The sequence below is a fragment of the Neofelis nebulosa genome, chromosome 1 (assembly GCF_028018385.1).
Source record: "Neofelis nebulosa isolate mNeoNeb1 chromosome 1, mNeoNeb1.pri, whole genome shotgun sequence".
Lineage (NCBI taxonomy): Eukaryota > Metazoa > Chordata > Mammalia > Carnivora > Felidae > Neofelis > Neofelis nebulosa.
This window is the reverse complement of record NC_080782.1, coordinates 101,183,901-101,201,135: the sequence shown is the minus strand read 5'-3', so window position 1 is coordinate 101,201,135 and position 17,235 is coordinate 101,183,901.

The window sequence follows — 17,235 nt, the reverse complement described above, 5'->3', positions numbered from 1 at the left end:
TTGTTCTCAGTTTTTAACAGTCGTGTCCTGTATTTTTAAGGCCTATTTTTACTCTAGGCAATTGAACAAGATGCATTTTGGTAGCAGAGTCTTACTTCAAACCAATGTATTTAAATGTTAGTGTGGTGCCTGGGTGGCTCAGTCAGTTAAACATCCAACTTCGGCTCAGGTCGTGATCTCATGGTTTGTGGGTTCGAGCTTCACGTCAGGCTCTGTGCTGACAGCTCGGAGCCTGGGGCCTCCTTCGGATTCTGTGTCTCCCTTTCTCTCTGCCCCTCCCCCACTCGTGCTGTCTTTCTCTCTCATAAATAAATAAACTTTAAAAAAATTTTTAAATAAATGTTGGGGGATAGAGAAACTCCCGTGCTACTACAATCTCCCGGTATAAGTGGCATTGCCTTTGGCTCTGTCTTCACAGATAAGGCTGGCAAAAGGCAAGGATTAATTCTGATGTAAATTAAGCACATTTTTATTTTCCATCAGACATATACTTGTTAAAGTTAAAACAAATTTTCTTGGGGTGCCTGGGTGGCTCAGTCAGTTAAGTGCCCGATTTCAGCTCAGGTCATGATCTCAAGGTCCATGCGTTCGAGGCCCGCATCAGGCTCTGTGCTCACAGCTCGGAGCCTGGAGCCCACTTCAGGTTCTATGTCTCCCTCCCTCTCTCTCTCTCTGCCCCTCCCCCGCTCACACCTCTGTCTCTTTCTGACAAAAGTAAATGAAAAAGCATTAAAATAAATTTTCTCACGATTTATCTTGTAACCGTGAAAGAGCATGAAGTTTGAGAAACAGTGCAATGAGAGTTATCTGTCTGAAACGACAGGCTTTCACGGAATGTCCACTGCAACCATGGCTTGTAGCCAAGTCATAACTTCCTGGTGCGTCTCTTCTGCAAAGTTCAAATTAGGATATTTAATTATTTATCAAGGATGTCCTATGGACTAAGAGTCAAGGATTTCGGGAAGATGGTATTATGTGTTCACCTCACATCTATTTTTACATCTCCTCTATAAATGAGACCACCACAGGTCTCCTTATGTACTGAGACCACTTTGTAAATTGTATTGCCGTTCTCCACTGTCCTCCAGATAACCATCATGGTTTAATTATAGAGTCTTGAGTTTTCAACAGTAGCTGCTGAGTCAAACTTTAGGGTCTGTGTTGTGATCTGAGAGACGTAATCTGCCTAAAGCCTTGAGTTTGGCTAGTAATCACCAAGGCATCATAAGCCTGTGAGTTGTAACAGAGACGTTTTAATAGTGACTTTAAGGAAAGATCAGATGGGAAGCTGAGAAGAAAAGTCAGGCTGAGGGGAAAGTAGGAATGATGACTATATCCTAAGCTCCAAATTAAATCCAGCAGTTGGACCAAAGGTGTTATAAGCCCTTTAGAAGAGACTTTTACAAAGATAGACCTTGCAATTTCTTTGATTTCCGTCTCTCTGATTCTAAACATATTTGGAACACACTAGAAAAAAAGCGGTGCAAGCCTCTCTGTCCTAAGAATAAAAAGAGGCATGTTGCATACAACCAAAACTAATGTAACAATGCATGTTAAGTACATTGGAATTCAAATTGAAAAATATTTTTTTTAAAAAAGGCATGCTTCATTTACCCAATTTTTCACTGGGAAAAAGATAATAAAGACTAATACTGAGCAACAAAATGTCCAGTTCCATTCCCACCCTGGCCTTGACCCATTCAGAGTTGCCCAGCAGGTCCTTGAATCTATGTCTCTATCACATTCCCCCTCTACCTGAAAAAAATGAAATTAAAACAAACTCTCTCCGACTTCACAAGGGAAGTCATAAAGATTAGAGTTAGAACGTTGAACCTCAAAGATGAAAGGCTCAATAAAAATTCCAGCATTATTGTTCAAGACATCAGTGTGAACTGACAGATACATGCTGCTGAAGCAATTCCCACCTGTCAGCAGATCGAAACCAGGATGACCTTGATAAGCACAGGGAAGGGCAGGAGTGCCTCCGACTGAAAAACACATTATCTCCAGGCCAATCCTTGTTATCATACCGCTTAATCTTCCCTCCTGGGCGGCTCACCACAAAGACTTAGTGCTACAATTTAATGCACACTTGCTACTCTCCCCAACCCCAGGAAGAAATAAACATTTATCTTGCACCTACAATGCACAGGACTGCATTAAGTGCTGGAAATACAGACATTAAATAATACATAGTTCTTACTGCTGCAGAGCTCAGACTTAAAATAGGAGACCTATGCATTCTCTATATAGTGTAGAGAGAGACGAGTCTGTCAGAAGCTTAGAGCATCCCAAAGAAAGGCCTTCCTCAAAAACACCACCAAAATTTTGTAGCTGACTTCCCCATTAGCAATGACTATATTAGACCATGATCTATACTATGACAAATTCAAATTTTGCACCTGGTTTCTGTTTTCAAATCAAAAGTGTATTAGTACTATTTGAATCTACAAGTGCTGCAAATGATCATATTGTATTTTTATATTTTTTATTTATATTTTATATTTACATATTTATATACTTGTATTTTATATATTTTATATATATATATTTTTTTATTTATTTTTGGGACAGAGAGAGACAGAGCATGAACGGGGGAGGGGCAGAGAGAGAGGGAGACACAGAATCGGAAACAGGCTCCAGGCTCCGAGCCATCAGCCCAGAGCCTGACGCGGGGCTCGAACTCACGGACCGCGAGATCGTGACCTGGCTGAAGTCGGACGCTTAACCGACTGCGCCACCCAGGCGCCCCTATATATTATATTTTTAAAGGGGTTAAGCTCTATCACTCCCCTCTCAGAATTCATCAGCTTGAAGGGGTCCTTCAACCCAGATGACACATGATTATACCAATGTTTGGCAATTGACTAGCTTCAGGATGATTTTCAGCATGGTCAGAGACAGAGACCACGGAATCTTCTGTGCATGCACACGCGTGTGTGTGCCTGTGTGTGTGTGTGTGTGTGTGTGTGTATGCACATACCAGCGATGGCATGCCAAATTGTCCTTCCCCTGCCTTCGGTCCCTGCCTTCCTCCTGACTATTTGGTAGTGAATAAATGAACGACAAGTTCAGGTGCTGCCTCAGAAAGCTCCTCAATCTCAGCCTATGGCTTTTGAGACAGGTCCCCCAACGTTTTGTTAAAGATCACCAGGCTCTGACCTCCCTTGGAATCCTAATTCCAGCCTGCCTCATTTACATGTGGGAAACCCTTTGCTGTGTAGAAAGAGAGAGGAACAATTCAGCATACTTTCTGATAACATAGAGGTAATTATTGTCTCACCTTCAACTTTTCAGCCTCTATCATTCGAGTTTGGCTTCCTCAAAGGACATCTAATAATTGTTGATTTTTCTTCTCTAAATTCCTTCCAGGTTTTCCCATGTGTCTTTTTAAAACTACACATTTAAGTTACCTGGGAGAATGTGGGTATCCCTTTGCCCATCTGTAAAATGAGACCAGATGATTCATATGATCCACATCGCTCAAGGATCTAAATTCTTGAGAAACTCTGCACAATAGTCTAAAGCAGGGATCAGCAAATGTTTCTGTGAACGGCCAGACATTAAACATTTTAGCCTGGGTGGCCATAGGATCTCTGTAGTAACAACTCAAAAGTGCCATTGTAACGCAAAAGTCCCCATAGACAGTACGGAAGCAACTGAAGATGGCTGTGTTCCGGTGAAGTTTCATTTACAAATCTGGGTGGTGTGCTAAGTTTGACTTTGGGGCCATAGTTTGCCAATCTCGGGTCTAAGAAAACAAGATTTTATTCTATATCACCATGCCACCCTACCTGTCCCTGTGTCCAGGCTGATTTTGTGAAATGACCCACAACCATTCGGCAATCAGTGGACCTAGGAATTCCTGTTGCCTCTGTATATAACATACACCACACACACACACACACACACACACACACCTGGATGGCTAGGAGCCAAACCTGAAAAGCAAATGTCTTCTGTTTTGCTTTTACATCAATCTATTTCTGACTTTCAGGATAAGTGGAAGCCTACATTTTTGTCCACCGTGTTTTGTAATGAGACTCAATTTTTCCATCTCTGGGGATATATTTGCCAACAGCTATACCAATACAGTTAATAAGGGAAGTGCTATTGTTTCCTCCTCAAAGCGCTGTCCCCAGGCCAGCAGCTTCAGCATCCTCTGGGAACTTGTTAGAGACGCCACCTCTGGGGCCCCACTCCAGATCTACTGAATCAGAATCTGCATTTGAGCAGACCCCAGGTGACTCCTAGGAACATCCCATTTGAGACGCACCATCATTTGTGATGTCTTAGTCAAGGTCTTGCCGATAAAGAGACCTCAACCACTATGGGTGGAACAAAAGGAGAGGTGCATTGAAGGGACCACCTGGGAAAGTGGGGCCAGAGGGCAGAACTCACAGGGATGGAGAGGAATTTTGGACCAGCAACAGCTGCCACTCTTACAATCCCTGGGGCTGAGGGAACATGAAGGGGAAGTAGGGCTATTTGAGTCCATTCTGCACTAGAACCATTGAGGAGAAGCTGCCCCAGGGGAGCTGACTTCAAAGAGGAAGCAGCAACTCTGGAGACCTCACCAAAGTAGGGAGAGATACTTCAGCCTTTCCCCCTGTTCTTGGCCAAACCCAACCAGAAGACGGAGTGCAAGGGAGCCCAGAAGGCACGGTCCCCAAGGTCAGGCTCCCAGGGCACAGAGCTGACAATGAGAGAAGGCAGCAGAGAATAACCAGTGCAGCTAGAGAGCTCTTCCAGTGGGGTTCCCTTGCCCCATGGGCCTCTAAGCTGGTTTCTCTCCGGCTGGTGGCTACCATTTGCCATTGCCTGCCTCATCGGTAGTTCTGTGTACTTACTTAACACTATAATATTGGCTTTTCCTTTCCTTTGGAATTCGAAATTGTACAACTATTATTGCCGAAACCAAAATATCACTTTAAAAAACTTTATCGCCACATCACCTCGAGGAAACTAGACCTCAAAACTGTTTTTCACTGTCACCCCCACATCCCAATAAAATTAAATCAAGCCTGATTTATGCCAGATTATGGGAAGTACTTCCTGCTTTCGCCAACAAGACGTTTGGCTCAGAGAAGCTACCTTCCCTCTCCTACCTGCGGCAAATTCCTGGAGATAGCTTTCAAACAAGACTTCCCCTCGTTTCTTGATATACACAGTGGATCTCATTATTTCTTAGCAAAAGACAAGAATTAATAGTGTTGAAAAGAGTAAAAGAAGGAGGCAATAAATAGACTTATAAGGAAGAGTCTGCCTCTTAGTCACCCTGTCCTTGGGCAAATAACTTATTTGAGATTGAATACGTAAAATGGAGATATATTATGGATAATGATACTACCTATCTTACATGTTTGAAAAGAATAGCAATGCCTCATACAGTTGAAATGAGATGATGCAGAAAAAGCACTTAGCTGCCCTATTAGCTGTAATTATTATTACTCCTCATATTGAGCAACATTTCAAATGCTGCTAGAAGAGTTTCCCATCACCCAAACCCAACCTCCACTTGGGTCATTGAGAAAGGGCCAAATACGTAATCTTTACTCAGGGACAGTGTATCTACTGCTTTTACTATCATGCCAATCTGAGTCATATGGACAACTTTGAAAGAAACCAGAGGACCTGCTTCCTGTCTGTCCTGGAAGTGATAACAAGAGCCCTGGAGAGGGATCTCCCTTGTCCCAGCCTTCCGGCCTCAGTGGATCCACTGCGTCTTCAGGGGCAAGGTATCTATCAGGTGGAAGCACAATGCCCAGTCCCCACCTAGGCCACTCGGGCCATCTCAAAGAGAAAGAGTAAGCACTACATGACTGCCTGTTTTCCTTGGGCCCCCATTCGTTTTCTACTAGGAAAGTCTTTTCTGTATAGGAATTGAGAAATGTTGCCAGAAAAGAAAATGGCGGTCAGGGAGGATGCCTTCACACCCTCCCTGTATTTTCTATTTTCAAATGACGCTTACCACCCATTAGGCCAACTCCTTACACCACCCTCTACATCTCCCATTATATATTACTGTAGCCACCTATAATCCTTGCCTAAAGACATGACAACAAACCAGGACAGATAATTTTATTTGGCATTTTGTTTTGGCCTCTTTGGATGACACAAAAGGCAGACAAAGCAGCACTCAGGGTGCATGCATTACAAAACAAAGCAAAGAAAAAAGGGAAGAAGGATGGAAGGAAGAAGGAAGGAGGAAAAGAAGGAGGGAGAAAGGAAGAATACTATGAAATAGTTACTATTTGATATTTTAAACAGTTCTGAATTAATCATTAGGGAGAAATGCAAAATATCTATATATGTAATCTATTGTCATATCAGCTAACAGTGTATACAGAGTGCTCTTGGTTTCAGGAGTAGATTCCCGTGATTCATCGCTTACATACAACACGCGGTGCTCATCCCAACAAGTGCCCTCCTCAGTGCCCATCACCCATTCTCCCCCCCATTAACCCCAGTTTGTTCTCTGTATTTAACAGTCTCTTATGGTTTGCCTCTCTCTCTGTTGAAAATTTTTCCCCCTTCCCTTCCCCCATGGTCTTCTATTAAATTTCTCAAGTTCCACATATGAGTGAAAACATATGATATCTGTCTTTCTCTGACTAATTTATTTCACTTAGCATAATACTCCGAGTTCCAACCACGTTGTTGCAAATGGCAGGATTTCCTTCTTTCTCATTGCCAAGTAGTATTCCATTGTGTATATAAACCACATCTTCTTTATCCATTCATCAGTTGTTGGACATTTGGGCTCTTTCCATAATTTGGCTATTGTTGAAAGTGCTGCTATAAACATTGGGGTACAAGTGCCCCTAGGCATCAGCACTCCTGTATCTCTTGGGTAAATTCCTAACAGTGCTATTGCTGGGTCGTAGGGTAGTTCTATTTTTAATTTTTTGAGGAACCTCCACATTGTTTTCCGGAGCGGCTGCACCAGTTTGCATTCCCACCACCAGAGCAAGAGGGTTCCCGTTTCTCCACATCCTCACCAACATCTGTCATTTCCAGAGTTGTTAATTTTAGCCACTCTGATTGGTGTGAGGTGGTATCTCAATCTGGCGTTATTTTTATTTTAAACTGCACTAAAGAGATGCTTCTATTCTCGCCATACCTGCACCCCACATTATGACAAGGAACGCAACCTGGGTTGCCCTGGGAAGTCTGGGCAGATGTGATGTGACAACCCCACTGCGTCTAGGTACAGAGCGGCAAGGTGACTCCCTAGAAATCACCCAACAAGCCTCCCAAGTGCTCAGGGCATCTGGCTACCAAATCTGCGTTTATTCAACCCAAACAACAAACTCCCACTCCCAGGGTGACCAGATGGTATCTCTCTTTCAGAAGTTCCACATGACAATCGGCCACAACATCACCTAAACCAAGAGGAATCCGACTGCCTGCTTTGTTTCAGTCAAAGCTCCCTTTCGGAGCGTGGCCACCTGGAGGGCACAAACTTCCTATGTGAAGTAAAGGAGCCCAGGACAAAAGTGTCCTATCATGCGTGGGCATGAATTACAAAATCCGGATTACCCAGCACAGCTCCAAGGTGTTACCATGGTCACCGAGTTTATTTGGTAACTTTTGTAAATACACATTCGAATCATTGAACATGTGTTCTTTCTTAGATAAGTGTGCTACAAGCACAGGAAAAAATTGCTCAGTAGGAGGGTGTACTTGAGTACTGTTTGAAGAAGATTTTCTCACCATTACTCAGAAAGAAGAAAGTACACAAAATAGGAACCACACTGCTAGGTAATCTCAACAATTTTTGTGCCCTGTTGGACATTTTTAGGTGTGCCTTGACCAAAAAGTGAATGTGAATCATGGAAAGGCCAGCAGGCCATAATTTCCATATTATTTTTTTTAACTTTTTAAATGCTTATTTATTTTGGAGACAGCATGAACCAGGGAGGGACAGAGAGAGAGAGAGAGAGAGAGAGAGAGATAGGGAGACACAGAATATGAAGCAGGCTCTAGGTTCTGAGCTGTCAGCACAGAGCCCGATGCGGGGCTCAAACCCACGAAATGTGAAATCATGACCTGAGCTGCAGTCAGATGCTTAACCGACTGAGCCACCCAGGCACCATATTATTTTTTAAATATTCTTTTTGTGAAAAGATATACATTAATTTTACCATTTTAACCATTTTGAAGCATTAAGTACATGGGTATCGTACAACCATCACCACATCCCATCTCCACAGATGTCTCAGCTTCCCAAACTGCAACGGTGTACCCTTGAAACGATAGCTCCCCATTCCCCTCACTCACCCTCAAGCCCCTGATAACCACCATTCTACTTTCTATGAATTTGACCCTTGTAGGTGTCTCCTAGGAATGGAATCCTACAATAATTATCCTTTTGTGCCTGGTTTCTTTGACTTAGCGGAAGGTCTTTAAGGTTGAACCACATCGTAGCATATATCAGAATTCGCTTTTTAAGGAAGAGTGATGTTCTATTGCATGTATCTGCTGCGTTTTGTGTATCCATCTACCGGTAGACATTTTGGTTGTTTATACATTTGGCTATTGTGAAGAAATCTGCTGCAAACATAGGTATACAAATATCTGTGCCAGTCCCTACTTTCAATTCTTAGGGTTATATGCCCTCCACTTGATTTTAATTATTTTTACCAAGAATGTCTTCATCTATCAGAGAAGGCCATTGCTTCAATCTAGCGTGTGTCTTTGAAAGAGCCGTCATTAGCTTGGTGAGAGAGGAGGTAGGAAGCTCTTCCTCACCATCAGCTAACTCTACCCACCCTGGCAAGCAGCAGAGTGACAGAAGTTGCAGCCACAACACCCCCATGTTCTTCCTTTAGTGCTTTTAAATGTTACACACTTTTAACCCCCTGGGGACTTTGGAAAAGATTGAAGTTGTCTTCACCATGAAAGTGTACGGTGTGACCTACCAAACAGTCATTTGGTAGCAGGAGAAAAGAAGGCCGGGCTGGGTAGACCAGGAAGTCTCAGGTGGGCGCCCTGGGTGGTTGGTGCTGAAAGGGAAAGTGCTAGAAAGAGCCGAGTGGAGTTTCTTTGATAAAGTCATCTGGGACAGAGAGGGGGAAACAAAAGAAAGCAAGAGTGACGAACAGACCCTCTGCAGCATCCAGAGGCACAGGAATCCAAGAATGACAGATTGAGAATACACAAAAGTATGAAATGTACATGCAGCCTTTCAAGCATTGCCAAGTGCAGAGACCGAAGATAGGAAGCCAAATCCCTGGTGAGACCCCGGTGATGGAGAAGATAACTCTCACTGGAACTCAGCCGAAGGCTCAAAGAAGGTGCAACTGGGGTCTGAACAGAAAAGACTCTACTTGCTCCAGAGATCAAAGAAGGTCTGAAGGCTGGGCCCAGGCCCAGGCTGAAGAGCAGAAGTTGAGGGGCAGTCTCCAGAAGGTCTGACCCCAAGAAACCCAACACAGAGCATGAAAGAGGAATGAGTATACGTAGGGATTATATAACGCTTCCAACACATTATCAGGGCATATGAGTTAAACAAGAGCTGGCAAAGATCTTTCTTGGATGGGTCCCCTCAGAAGGCCTCACAGCCCACTCTGCTTGAATCACCCACACAGGCCAACTATTCATGCCAGACTTGATCAGACCACAGTGTGAGGGAAGAAAATGGCTGGACCCAAGGAATGTGGGGATAAAAAGATGCTTCCTCACATTCCCTCACAACCCTTTTTCACCTTCAGTTGGTATCACCAAAGTGCGACCTCCAGTTTTTTACCAGGCCAGAAATGGCAGGTACACTTCCTTTGATCCATCCCACCCTTTTGATCCATTTGAAAATTCCTTACCTGGCCCTGAGGTCACCAGTTCAGTCAACTAGTGGTTGTGTTCTTACTCCCATGCCAGCCACCGTGCCCACTGTTGCTGCTGTAACACGTTACAAACTTAGTGACCTAAAACAACACAACTTTATCGTGTTAGCACATCAGAGATCAGAAGTCCAAAAATGGGGTCTGAGGGACTATAATGCAGGTATAATGCAACCTTTCTGGACACTCTAGCAGAGAATCCATTCCTTGCCTTCTTCAGTTTCTGGAGCCCATGGGCTTCTCTGGCTCAGGGGCTTATGCCCTGCTTCCTCCAATGGCACCACACTGACCTGTGCTGCCTTCTGTTGTCACATCTCCCTCTCTCTGACTCTGACACTCCTGCCTTTTTCTGACAAGAAACTGCAATTACATTGACCACACCTGGACAATCGAAGATCATCTCTAATCTCAGATCCTTAATCAGATCTGTAAAGTCCCTCAGCCATGTAAAACCACACATTCACAAGTTCCAGACATTAGGATGTCGCCTCTTTTGGAGGGTGGGGGACATTATTCTGCCTACCACAGAGTTGATTCCTACAAAACTACAAGTCCTTGGGTGAGCAGTTCATATCACCCCTATCCTTGTGAAAAGACTGTCCTCCTTTTTCCTTTATCTACTTTTATGGGGGGAAAAGGACTCACACAAATGTCCTTCTATTTGAAAACTTGCTGCAAATTATCTAAATTACATGATAAAATCCTTGTGGGTACTGTCCGCAAACATCAGACATCTGCAAAGCCAATGTTCCTTTTACCACATACGGTTCCTCCAACCTGTCCTTCCAGCTCTGATTCTCCACATGCTGGTTTTGTCAAATTCCGGTCTCACCATCCTTCTCCCTTAAGGTATAAAACTAGTGAATCCCCTGAGCAGACTTAGCTTTTCATGAACTGATAAAACAGATGTTAGTCGATTTCATTTCATAAATTAGGCACAAGGACAGAATTTAGAATTATTTCCTGAAGTTGTTTATTTGCACCTATAAAATCATAAATTGAAAGTCTTAAGTTTCTAATATATTAATTATTATGTTTGTATAATTATGCTGGGGGTGGGGAAACAGGGAGAGAAAAATTATAACCCAGCCGCTACTGGAACCAAGAATAAACTTTGCCCACAGTCACAGAGTTATTAATGGTATAACCCAGACAAAAACCTCAGCCTCTGGACTCCAGACCCAGTGCTCTTCATGCTAGCCACACTACCTTTTCTATGTTATGCTTCCCTTTGAGATAGAAAATTTGGTAGGAATTCACTTTCAGATAAATACCGAGTGTAAATACTTGTCCTGCTTTTCTTCTTCATTGAAACCTTCCCACCGATAGAAATAATTGGTGTTCCATAAAGAGTCCTTCCTGTTGGTTGCTGTCTGACGCTGCGAAATATAAACAAGTTTCAACAAGAAGACAGAGTATATGTAATCAATATACCTTGGCTCCTGTTCAGAACGGCCATGCGTCTGGCACTTGATATCTTTACAGAAAATGGATATTGGAAAGTAAGGTCGCACTTCATTTAAAAGCAGAACAACAGATGTAGGGGTGATGGTGTCAGTGAGAATCAGTTACGTATCTGATGAAAGTCTGTGAATCTCAAATAATGACAATATGGCGATCCTTTTGTTTCTCTCTAGAATTCCCCAGAGCAGCTCTGCCAGACCCCCCTCCCCCTCCCAGTCTTGCCCTCAGTGCCAGATGGCCAAAGCCACTACCTTGTGGAGGGGATCAAGGCTAGCCCCACCCACAACCTTGACATTCCTCCTCACCACCTCAGAATCACTCTTCCCTTCACTCAGCTTCTCTTCCTTCCCCCTCAGCTATCATCCCCTCATCTTTGTTCAACTGGCTGTTCCCTCTGGATCTACTGACACCTTAAAATCCAAAGTCTACAGCATAATAGGAAACTCGTGAGATGTCTCCTGCCTCCACACTACTGGACTCATTGTGCTCTCCGATCCAGCGTTACAACTCACTGACATCTCGCCATTCCTTTGCACCCTCTGTTTTCTCTGCCTGCAAGGTATTCCTCCATTCGTTGCCTACAGAACTCCTAGTCATCCTTCAAAGTCCAGCTCAGCCTCAAACCCTGTGATGCTGTTCCCAGCCACTGGCCCTCTCCAGGAAAGATGAATACTTCTTGCCCTGTGTGGCAAGAGCCTCAAACTCTCCTTCCCCAGAGCTCTTACCCCACAACGTTAGCATTATCTGTCCACATCTCTGTCTCCCTCAAAAAGTTCACAGACTGAGAGCTCTCGAAGGGCAGAGACTGCCCCTTTGATCTCTAAGTCTCCAGCACTTATCACAATCCTTGATACGTAACACATATCCGATGAATGTTTGTTGAGTGATTGAAAGAATGCTCAAGTCTTTGCATTAAAAAAAGGAAATACATCTATCGCGCTGCTGCCTTCTGGAACCGCTCTCTATGCCTGCATCTCTGCTTTCCTTCTCCCTAAACTTCTCCTTACTCGGTCCCCACCCCTCTGCAAGTGGATTTCTGGTGCCAACTGGATTGCTTTCCTGATGTTACATTATTTCCCAATCACCCTAGTCAATACGCACAGTCAATACGGGCTGCTACCCATTTCCACTCCCTGCCCCTCTGTGGCATCTGATGCCTTGACGTTCCTGCCTTTTGTGTCACGGCCTTCTCCGAGTTTATTTTTAAGTCTTGAGTTCACCGCCCGCCCCCACCACCACCCTTTCCAGCTTCCCATACAGCCTCTTTGTCTGAGCAGCATTCTCCTTTCCAAGTCTCCCGCTGCCGACTTCATAAAGCTCCCAGCCCCAGTCACTCTCCGGAACCCCAGTGTAGACAGCCTGGGAACATATGTGAATTGAAACAAGCCTCCCCCTCAACAGATTCTGGAAGCTAGATGGTCATTAAATGAGGTAATGGCTTATGTATGCACTTAGCAGAGGGCCTTAGACACTTAGTGAGCCTTGTCCTCCTCCCCCTGGACGAGCTGGGCTCCAAACTGGCCACCCTGTTCCCTCCTCTCTTCCCTTTAATTCACTCTGAGCACCACTGCTGTCAGGATATGTTTAATGCAGTGTCAAAAGCCTCCAATGTGCTGCCTCCAGCACTTAAAGAAAAGAAGGTTTAAATAAATAAATAAAAATAGGAGCGCCTGGGGGGCTCAGTAGGTGGAGCGTCTGAATTTGGCTCAGGTCATGATCTCACAGTCTGTGGGTCCGAGCCCCGTGTCAGGCTCTGTGCCAACAGCTCAGAACCTGGAGCCTGCTTCGGATTCTGTGTGTGTCTCTCTCTCTGCCCCTTCTCCCCCTTACACTCTGTCTCTCTCTCTCTCTCTCTCTCTCTCTCTCTCTCTCAAAAAGAAAATAAAAAACATGAAAAAAGAAGAAATAATAAAAAAGAAGAAAAAATACAAAAGGTTTCCCGAATGTCCATGAAGGCAAAATGAGAAAGATGAAGACAGCGTTGTGAGCTTTCCACCACATTACATTTCTTCAACTTAGGAAATTATATATTCCTGCCTTCTAAAAAATGTCCTTTCTATAGTGAAACAGTGGCCATTTTCCCTTATTTCAGTATCTTTATTGGGAAATGCACTTTTGTGTTTTGGAAATTAGATCAGCTAGCCTGTTCGGGACATCCACCTGTGGTCTCTGCCTTCTTACCAGGTCACATGAAGAGTTTACTATCACAGCATTTTAAAAGTGAAAATACAGGGGCGCCTGGGTGGCGCAGTCGGTTAAGCGTCCGACTTCAGCCAGGTCACGATCTCGCGGTCCGTGAGTTCGAGCCCCGCGTCAGGCTCTGGGCTGATGGCTCGGAGCCTGGAGCCTGTTTCCGATTCTGTGTCTCCCTCTCTCTCTGCCCCTCCCCCGTTCATGCTCTGTCTCTCTCTGTCCCAAAAATAAATAAAAAACATTAAAAAAAAAAATTAAAAAAAAAAAAAAAGTGAAAATACAGAGACGAAAAGATGTTGATAATGGTAAACACCATGTGAGATGTCTGCAGCCCTCAGTTTCTTCCCAGGAAAGTAGGCTTCATCATAAAACCGAAAACTCAAGTGTTGGAATTTTTTTTTCCGCCATGAGTTGCCTCCTGTTTTATATTTGGAAACAATGCATTCAGTAAGAAATGAGATTTCCTTGACTCTCGTGTCCATAAAGAGGGCGCAAATGTCCAAATACCAAGAGCTTTTTTTATTTATTCACACCTCCCAGTTTCTTAACGATTATTTGTCTTTAGTTTTGTAGACACACACATACTAACAGTGACTGTCATCTCACACACACACACACACACACACGTTAAAGCAGGCAACAGGCAATTAATCATTTTCTCCCCGAAGACCATATTTTACAGTCAGAAGTCAATTGTCAGCACACATGCTCCTAAATAAACCGACACACGTACCAGCTAATAGATTAATTCACATGGAGAAGGCGTCGTGGGAAGAAAACGTGTGTTCCCAGATTTCTCAGGCAGGTGCTCAGCCTGTTAACATAAAGATCCGTCTTCCTGGCTCCAACCCTTTGGGCACACTGCCCAAAATTACTTACAGTTTCTCACACAGTTGATGCTAAGATAGTTCTACAAAATGAGAGCCTGGTTTACCCAGTGTAACCTAAGAATGGCTCAGCCCGGGAGGAGCCGGTACCAGCTTTGAGTTTGGGGAAGATTTTTTGGCTTTGTTTTGTTTTCTGCCATCTGACTTTTCTAATACAAGATAACCATACAGCAATACTTGATGTATTCACGTTTCCTTGCTGCGATCTGCTGCGCCTCCAATGCTGCCCGTAAGTGGGAAACGTGGGTCCCAAGGAAACAGACCTACTGGCATTAATTTGTCCAGAAGGGAGAAGGCTGGTTACATGTATGTTATGCATTCGTGTGTGCACACCTATGCTCTCGCTGACACCTCGCTTAGCGTTCACACCTCCACTGTGATACATTCCTTCCTGCTTCCTCACCGTGTTATCTGCTGCCCTTCTGAATGGGAAGTTCGGCTCCCCTATAAATCACTTTATTGAAAGAAGGGACCATGGTAGAGGTTGCTGTGAGCTCCAGAAAGGGGAATTTCGTTTTCACTTCACCATATCGCATTTTTCAGAGCAGTGATATGAAGGCTAGCAGAGGGGCGTGGGGATTTGCATGACAAAAATTTAGACTTAAAAAATTCTGTGAAAGAGTCTATCCACAGTCCTGTGTATTTAGTTTTAGTTTTCATAAGCAAGGATCATGTAGACTCCTTCCGGAACAGGATTCGCACAAATGTCAAACGCAGCAGCTGCCAACCTGCTCTGTGTTTCCCCTTCTGGGTCCTTGGTGAAGAGAGGATAAGAGCGGGTTAGGCTGGTCCTGGGAAATGGGCTGGAGGAACAGGCTGCTCCCCTGGGAATTATTTCCCCCAGCTCAGCCTAGAAGTCCAGTAAGGCCGCAGCATCCCCAGAGGGTGGTGACTTTTGGTGTTACTATCCCTCTATTGTAATCCTTCAGTAATCCCACCTGTTTTCAAAGACACCCTCCTGATTGTTCTTAGCTCCTATCAAAAAAAAAAAAAAAAAAAAGTATTAGGCTCCAGCTAACCCAGCAGCAATCTTATTCTGGCACCTTAAGAAGTGAAGGATTTCCCTTCCCTTCCGTAACTGGAGCAGAGCCGTCCCTCCCTGCAGGGGATAGGGTCCCCATTCTGTAGCACATTTCCTCCAGAGTCAGCTTTGCTGAACAAAGACCCAACTGTCTGTGCGGTATGGGAAACTACCTGTTGCTGCCGTTTGGAGCACACCCTCCTACGAACCCAGACATGCACAAAAGTTCTGCATTTCACCGCAGGAAGCGAGACTGGTGGCTTCAGGCATCATTAATCATTTTGAAGCGATTATTCTTAAAAAGGAAAACAAAACAAAGCAAAAAAAAAGGGGGGGGATGCCCTTTGATTAAGGCATGCCCGATAAAAATTAGCACTTCTCAAAATAGCATTTCCCTGGTTCCTTGTGGACCCTTGAGAGTTTGCTGGATTGACCAGGGCTGGGGCAAAACAGGGAATCTGTTTCCTCCTTCACTGAAACTCCAACAAATACCCGGGACTTGACCTGGTCTGAGGGTATCTCTTAGACTTTCAGATTGGGGAAGAGATGGGTGGGGAGGCGGGAGTCTCCTCTTCCTTTGCCTTCCCACCCAGGAAGCACAAGTTTAGGAAGATAAAGCCAGGACAATTGGCTTCCTGCAGTGGACAGCTCTCCTCCCTTCCCCCAGGGGAAGACAGGGGCCCAGGGAAGCTGTGCTCCCTAGAAGGGCTGCCCCCACCCCCACGGGTATTTTACCCGAAAGGAGCAGAGTACCAGCCAGTTGTTCAAATCCGATCACATTCACAGGGCACGTCCCCTAGTCTAGGCCTTTGAAGTAAAATTGTTTCTCTAGCATAGGAGAAGTGATAACTAGAAAATGAGATCTTCAACACTATCTTTCCTGGGAGATTACATGTCCTGCTGTTCTGGGTTGAGAGGAAATTCACTTAGATAAAATTGGATGAAATTTCTTTTCTCGCCCACGGAAGTCTCCCGGGTCTACCAGAAGCATCTTCCATCGGTTGCCCCTTCCTGAACTCTTGGCTATTTCCCAATCTTCATTTCTTCCCTAATCAGGATATCTGTCTCTGGGGTCAAGATCAAAACTCATAAAGGCAGAAAAGAGTCTGCCCCTTTCATCCTGGTCCGGGTTGACTCCTCATCCCCTAGACTTGCATTCACTTGACTCAGGTGTGAACCTAGCTAAACTTGACTTCATTTCCTTTTCCCTCAGTCAGCTATTGAGATCTCACAGCTAAGTGCTATCATTCATTTTAATTTAAAGTTTAAAAATGGAAAAGAGGAGGAGACTCCACAAATTTCATCTTAGTACTCTTAGCTACATATTTTGAAGTGTAATACATGTGATGACATCAAGGTGTTTTTTGCTTTGGGGGTTTAGTTTTGTTTTTTGTTTTGTTTTGTTTTAGCTTGGTTTCTTCAATTCAGTTCAATATGCCCCAGAGGAGCCTTTGAAGATCTGCCCTCAGTCACCCTGTACATAACTGCCAGAAAGGCTGAGCAGGTTGTAGAAGGCATCTACATGGAAGGGGTGGCCTGACATGGGGGGCTGGAGCCCAGGCCCGTGCAGGAGGGTGTCTATATGGAGGTGGGAGGGTTAGCCAGGCCCAGGGAGTGAGAGTCCCAGCAGGGTGAGGGGGGTGTTCATGTGGCTGAGTGGAGTCATAGTGAAGAATGGGGTTCAGAGCCTGAGCATCCAAAGGAGAGAGACTTCAGAGCAATGGAGATGGGACATGGGTTACATAGAGGAGGACTGATCAGATAAGTAAACATTTTAAGTACAGCAGAAAGGCAGAAAACCAGAATGGGCCCTGTGTAATAGTGGATT